The 7,933-nt window shown below is 38.7% G+C and overlaps 1 long non-coding RNA gene across 1 annotated transcript; it reads left to right on the forward strand.

Moving 5' to 3' along the window:
- Window positions 1-3,344: 3,344 nt before the first annotated feature.
- Window positions 3,345-7,449, forward strand: LOC126175699 (uncharacterized). The gene is made up of 3 exons (XR_007535603.1): window positions 3,345-3,753; window positions 3,875-3,998; window positions 7,095-7,449. It is a non-coding gene; the product is annotated as an uncharacterized LOC126175699 (long non-coding RNA).
- Window positions 7,450-7,933: the final 484 nt, after the last annotated feature.

Genomic DNA, 7,933 nt, shown 5'->3' on the forward strand with positions numbered 1-7,933 from the left:
AGTTATAACTTCTTTGATCTGTGGAAGCAAAGTGTTATAAAATGACCCATCTAATTCTCACATAAACACCTGTGGACTTGCATTTCCTATTTCAGTATTTATTTCAGTAAAATAATGACAGCATCTCTTGGTGAGACCTGTTCAAAACAAGGAAAGTTAAAAAAAAAAACTCGTCTCATGTTATCAAGTGCAAATAGTGTAATTAACTCAGAACCACAGCCATTAGTACCACCAATGTAAATGCAGTCACTACAGTACTTCTACAGAATTTCACATTGAGCGCTATTCATAATACTGAGGACAAAGTCTTCCCTTCTCAGGAGTGGATGGTGTCAGGTGCTTGTGTCTTGTGGCTTGGAGAACATCACAGAAGGGTTATCACTAGCATTTAGCCACGTTTCTATACAGGTGCCATACCCTTTATGTTTCATAACAATGGAATGTAAATCATGTACTGCTCAGTGTTATATGCTTCTTTTTTGTTTCCAGGTTGCTTCGCTCTAACTTGGAAGCAAATAAATTGCTTCTTATGCTGCCAGAAAAAAATAGTACACTGGAAAGGTGATGTAGATTTTGATCTGATGATGACATATGCCACCTGGGAGAGAGCAGATGTACTGGTAATGGTTTCAACGTGGTCCACCAACAAATAGCGAAATGCCACACGGAGTAGCCCCGCGGTCTAAGGGGGTCGTGCCACAGTTCGTGTGGCTGCCCCTGTTGGAGGTTCGAGTCCTCCCTCCGGCATAGGTGCTGTGTTGTCCTTAGCGTAAGTTAGTCTAAGTTAGTTTAAGTAGTGTGTAAGACTAGGGACCGATGACCTTAGCAGTTTGCTCCCATAGCAATTCACACACATTTGAACAAATAGCAAGGTGGCATAGCACCCAGAGCGCCATCTGTATCTACCCTTTAATAGGGAAAACGTACAGACAGGGGGCTCAATGTGGTGCAGACGTGTGAAGCAAGCAGACAACCATGCCATGGAGATGCATTCGTTCTTTCTACAGCCTACTGTGCGAGTTTGAAATGGTTCAAATGGCTCTGAGCACTATGGGACTCAACTTCTGAGGTCATTAGTCCCCTAGAACTTAGAACTAGTTAAACCTAACTAACCTAAGGACATCACAAACATCCATGCCCGAGGCAGGATTCGAACCTGCGACCATAGCGGTCTTGCGGTTCCAGACTGCAGCGCCTTTAACCGCACGGCCACTTCGGCTGGCGGCGAGTTTGAAAGGAGTCAAGTTGTGTCCTTACGAATTGTGGGATTGTCCTTTCAGAGAACCGCCACATGCATTGGATGTTGTATGTCAGGTATTCAACAATGCTGGTATTAGTGGTCAAGTGAACATCTCACTAATGTAGAAGAGGTTCTGGATGTCCACACAGTACATCTTCCCACCCAGATCGTCGTAGGTAAGGGCAGCAGCGGCAAGTCCTACGGGCACCACAGCACAGATAAGAGGGTTTGTGAGCCCAGACGTGTCAACACGAACTGTTGCAAACAAGTTATTTGCAGCAGGACTACAGGCACACACATTTCTAGCCGTCTTCCACTCACACCACAGCATCGACGTGTAGGGCTCGAATGGTGCAGTTAGAGGATCATTTGGAAGTTGGAATGGGCTTCAGTGATGAAAGTAGATTCTGTCTGCATGCAAGTGGAATAATGCACTAAGGACATTTATTTTCGTACAACAGCGTCTCTTTCGTGACACATTATATTGCGCTCCTTGTTGAACAGTTTGCCACGTAAACTTAAGCCCGGTCCACAAGCAACGATCTGTCTGAGCAGACATTGGTGCAGATGTCTGTACATGCAAAAGATCGCTGCAAATGTGGTGTGTTCACATGACACAAACCCCAATCTACTACTCGCCCGCCATCTGTCGGTGTAGAAAAGAAATATCAGTGGCAAGCGACTACGCTCCCTGTAAACGTCAAAAATTTAATTCAGTTATTTTGAAATATAGAAATGGAGGAAGTTCTGTTGTGGTCTGTGTTCGCAACTTGTGTTGCAAAAAACATTAAGACCAGTAAATAGAGAAAGCGGTCAAAATGGTGTAGACAGTGGCTGCTAAAGCGAAAGCAGTTTTCTCACGTAAATTTACTGCAAGAATTGCAGGGCGAACATAAACGACTGGCGAAATTATTTGCAGATGAATGTCGAAACTTATAATTATCTCTTAAAGCTTGTAACCCCTCATATTATGAGAAAAAATACTTGTATGAGAAGGACAATTTCTCCTCATGAACGGCTGGCGGTAACATTAAGATTCCTAGCAACAAGAAGGAGGTACAAGGATTTGGAATTTTCAACTGCAATATCGAAACAAGCGTTGAGTGAAATAATACCCAATACATGTGAAGCTATTTACGCTGTCCTGAAGATGAGTTCTTTTTATAACAGCAGTTAATTTTCTGTTATGTTTGCACACAAATATACTCTTTTGAACAAACTTTTGATAAACGTATGTGAAATATATTGTTTTATATTACCTCGTGTTCGATTTCCTCGCACATTGACACTCCAAATTCATCTTGAATTGTACACTGTTTCTCTGTTTGCCGAGGTGTCAACTGCCCGCAATTTTTTAATTAGAGCATTGTATGCTGCTGTCTTTTTGTCTTGGTCACTATATTCTTTACTTTTAATCTTCCTCAAACATGGGTGGTTTCTGTATATTTCAATGAATTCACTTACAAACTCTCGAGAACACTGACGAGTATCAGTCATATTAATGCCCTGTACGCACAAATACAAACACTAGACTGAGCAAACAGCTGTTTCGTGCCAGATTTGCGGCGAACTACTGTCCACACGCTTCAACTTGTCTGTGCAGATGTGGTTTGAACCCACAGATTTGAGAGGTTTCGCTCAAACCTCCAACTCCAACTTCCATGTTTGCACACACCTCAGGTTGGCACAAATCTTCTGTCCACAAATCCTTGTACCTCCTTCTTGTTGCTAGGAATCTTAATGTTACCGCCAGCCGTTCATGAGGAGAAATTGTCCTTCTCATACAAGTATTTTTTCTCATAATATGAGGGGTTTCAAGCTTTAAGAGATAATTATAAGTTTCGACATTCATCTGCAAATAATTTCGCCAGTCGTTTAGGTTCGCCCTGTCTGCGCAGATGGGCCTGAAGAAACACAAATATTTGTAAACTTTTGCGTCGTTGATTGTGGAGCGATTGATAATCACAGCTTCTTCCACACTCTGAATGTGTGTATTTTTTTATCTTCATTCATAATATTTCTGATGGTACTGACCCAACGCCACCTTGTTCCTACCGGAAGAAGAAGAAATTCTTCGCGCTTTCACTTCACGCAACGGCAGCGAAAATTACACTCGTTAGATACACAAAACACCACGTGCGCTACTGGGAGTCAAGCAGCCAACTTCTGACTGATGGTGAGCAGTATTATCTGTCTGCTTCCTCTTGCAACTTCGGCTGTTTCCGTGGAGCTATAGTCGAACGACGGACTGCAACTGCATCAACGAGAGTTTAGAGTAGTTAAGTGGGAACGTTGAAAGAGCGTGTGGTTGATTGGTGTTTTGTTGTGGAGCGAAGGATATTTGTTGTTCATTATTTTTTTAAAAAAAAATTGGTGACGTAGTGACACGCTCTGTAGAATGATACGGATTCGAGGACCAGAGGAATTAACTGCAGAGGAAAAGAAGAAAGCGAAAGAAGGAGTAATAGGGAACATTACAACGTTTTTCCTTTTAATTGCATTAATCAGAGCAGGTGAGTTGTATAGTGTTTAGTTCTTTCCGTCTACGAAAAACACTGTGATGACAGTAAACTAAGTTGTGTAAGACATCAAATTCGGCTGCAGCTAGTTGTACATGTTTTTATTCATTTGCAGTTCCATACGCTCTGAAACAGTTTTGATGACTGGAAAATCATGAGGAAACTTTGTTTAAAAACATGTGTCCTGTCGAACAATCCACGCCTTTTGTGGCGTGGAAACTTTTGTAAAATTTTTGTAGGTAAGTGCCCTCACTTCGTTTGAAGCATAAAATTTTGTAATCAGCGTTTATTGTGTGTCATTATGTTAGCAAAGAAAGACAACCTGTACCTTGTACTTTAAGCTACACCGGATACTGAAAAGCTTTCCATACGCATACGAGAGAGAATTTCATTACGTATTAGTCATGTAAGGATAACAGCATTGTGGTTCTATTTGCCTACTGTGCACCATTCTGGTTTTTCACTGTGTATGTAGACATATTTGCTTGATTTATGTAGAGATTTAAGTTTCAGATATTTCAGGTTTAGACCGCCTCATCTAGATGAGAATAAGGCAACAGAAATATGTAGTCTTTTATAATCTGAATGTTAAGATGGTTTTGTTGAAATTTAGTGTTTATGTGTGGTTACAGCTGTACCAAACCAACACATGCAGGATGGACAGGTTTGTGTACTGTTACATAATTGTCTTTTGACTGCTAAAGAAATTTAGTGATGGACAATAATTTGCTATATAATTGCTCAGGGCTATAAAGAATTGACACTAAAATAATCATAAATGCAAGTTTAGTGAACAGAACAGCCCAAACACTGGCATGTAGAAGACATGATTGGTAACAGAAAACAAACTAAAAGTCTAGGACAGTGGAAGTAGGCCTAATAGTATAGGCTCAGTCCTGCATATATAACAAAAAAAAAAGTCATATTCTTCCATCAGTATAATACCTGCTTACTGTGGAGGAAAATCTTTTCATCTTGTATTATGTGCAGTTTGCAGGTGTGTGTGTGTGTGTGTGTGTGTGTGTGTGAGAGAGAGAGAGAGAGAGAGAGAGAGAGAGAGAGAGAGAGAGAAACCTGAAAGCTAGCAAGTTTTCTTTCTTTTTGTGTTTGGCTGTCGATGACTCAGTGCTGCTGCTTTTCTGTGAGTTGTCTCCTTTAATTTAAAACTGTCAATAGAAAAACTGCTTGGTAATTCGGAAAACTTATATGTTAGAAAAATCCTGTAGCCTACCAATATATTGGTGCATGTTATGTACATATATCACACAACTCTTGAAAAATGCAAGGGAGTCCACTAAGTAACTTTTGTTAAATTTGGTTTGATTTGATTTTTTATTTGGACCTGTTGATTATGTATTGTACAAAGGATGTACTAGTAATAAAGGGCAAGTCAAGTGAAATAATACAAAATTATGTGAGCATTTTATATATCATACAAATACTCATTATCTGTGAATGATGGATTGCAGACAACCTGCATTTTACATTTTTAAAGTGAATGCTTAAAATTAGCAGAATGAATGGAAGTACATATTTTTATCCTAGTGCCACACATAGGCTAAATAATGAAGTTTACATTTTGTCATTGTGATTTAAATTAAAATAAAATTTTATTTATCTTCATCACATAAGTAAGTTAGAGTGAATACTTAATTGTGTAAAATAAATGGTACATTTTTTATCTATGATATAAATAAATTTACATTTTATTACTATGATTTGTTAGAATACACAATTTTGTCTTCATAACACAAGTAAAGATTTTCCGGGTCGACAGAAGCGTCCGATCCCACGCGTCTGCTTTGACCCGTGACGTAATGGTGTTGTCGTGTGTGACGTCATGACGGCGCGGAGTTTGGTTTGAGTGTGGCTGTCTCCAGTTCTGTTTTATTTTATTTTATTTACTTTTCTGATCTGTTCGTTCTATCTCGTGAGATTTTTTTAAAATTTAAAAACACTTATTACTTATTTTAATTATCTGTTTCCTCGAATTTCTGTTTTAGGTTATTATATTTATCTTTCTGATGTGTTCGTTCTATCCCGTGAGATTTTTTTTTAAAAAGACAAAAAACACTAATCAGCTACTGAAGCATCTTTATCTTCTATGGGTTGCAGGGGTTACGACCCCTGGGGTGGTAGGTGGGTATTCATGCATGGCTGTCTTCACTTACACGTTGTTGCTACGCAAGGTGTCTAAATTTGTTTATATTTAGTTTGCCCCCACCCAAAACACCCCATTTCCCGCGATTGTCTCGTTAGTGTCATTAGGCTTCTTGTGGAAAGTGTGTGTGTTTGTTTTTGTTTCCACCATATTTGTGACGTCATGGGTCAAAGCAGACGGGTGGGATCGGACGCTTCCGTATTTCCGATTTTCCTTCCTCTATTTTTATTCAAAAGGATGTCTTATTACTCTAGGAATTCAGTTTGTTCTCTGAGGAATGTGTTCATTTTCCCTTTGAATAACTGCATTAATTTGCCTTTTTGTACTTCTGGAAAGTTTGTATATTTTTATTCCTGACTGTTACTCCCCTACGGACTTTTGTGAGAGTTGCAGAGCCCTGGTGGAAATTTTTCCTGTCTTGTGTTATGCTTGTGAATGTCACAGTTTTTCTGGAATAATTCCATGTTGCTGGCTGTAAACATTATCAGTGAGTATATGTATTGATTTCTGACAGTAAACATCCTGAGAGTCTTCGAGAGACCTGTACAGGATGTTCAGTTAGAGACGCTACATATTAACCTCATTACTCATTTTTGTAGTTTGAAGATTATTTCAACCCCTGTAGCATTTCTCAGAAGAGAATACCATAGGAGAGTAAGGAATGGAAATAGACAAAATATGACAAAAGCAATATTTCTTCAACATGGTGAGAAATAGCTCTCAGGGCAAAATACACTGTGCGAAGTTTATTGACCAGCTGATCAGTTTGCTCTATCCATCTTAGCTGCATATGTATTTGGATGCCTAGAAATTCTATATGTTTGGTTTCATAAAGTTTTGGCTGTTGATCTTCACTTCAGAAACTTGGAATTTTTTATTTACTGTCTGAAACTGTATGTTAGCCTAACTCTAAAGTTCCCAAAAACTATTTTCTGTGAACCACTTGTGTACTTCTGCCCACACATACACAGAATACTATAGACAGGAAGTGTGATGTGTATTGAAACAGCTTTCATAGATGGAAGTACTTTTGGACTAGTTCATTAGAGCTACAGTTATTAGGTATTATTAACTCAGGTTGAGTGAGATTGTATATCCTACATAAATTTGATTTTTCTACTGCTGTGCAAAATTTTCATTTGTTTTCACTAACGCATAACTTATTGTTTTTCAGGTATTGTTAAGCAGCCAGTCGGCCAATGAACATAGCAAAAACTGATGTCGATAGAGGAAATCATTTTAACAGTTATAAGCAGAAAAAAAAAATTATCTCCAAGTTCCTTACATTTGTTTTATTAAGGAACAGCGAAAAAAAAAACATTATTTTGCATTGTGTTTGTTTAATGAACATGTAAAACATTAAGAGTATATTTTGCTACTGAACTGCTGGACAGAAACTTGAATAACAAGTTACTAGTATTACAGTTGGTCAGATTCATACATGGAAAACTTCATAAGTAATAGAATGAAGGTTGCTTGTGTATTACCCAAATGTTTGAATATATGAGCCATCTGGAGTTCTTAGTTTACATTGTGATGCACACATTCCTTAACTTCAGTCTCTTGTGGAACTGAATATATTATTTGCTTGTGATATACAAACCACTCCAGCCACCTCCTCCTCCTCCCAAAAAAAGTTCTCTCTTTGTATTCTAGTTTTGTACAGATTGGAATGAAACATACAGGTAGGTACTAATGGCAGTAGTAACTCTACTGACAGAGGTGGTGCAGTGATTAGCTTACTGGACTCTCATTCGGTAGGATGACCATTCAAACCCGCATCTGGCCGTCCTGATTTCAGTAAACCATTTCGGGCAAATACCAGGATAGTTCCTTTGAAAGGGCATGGCTGACTTTGTTCCCTAATCCTATGGGACCGATGATCTTGCTGTTTGGTCACCTCCCCCAAATCAGTCAGAAATTAAATCAATCAATCAATCAATCAACCAACCAAGTATCTGTATTTTTGGCTTTGTATTGTTTTGTAAATCAGTTGATGTGCTGTGCTATACA

Source organism: Schistocerca cancellata, chromosome 3 (genome assembly GCF_023864275.1).
Source record: "Schistocerca cancellata isolate TAMUIC-IGC-003103 chromosome 3, iqSchCanc2.1, whole genome shotgun sequence".
Lineage (NCBI taxonomy): Eukaryota > Metazoa > Arthropoda > Insecta > Orthoptera > Acrididae > Schistocerca > Schistocerca cancellata.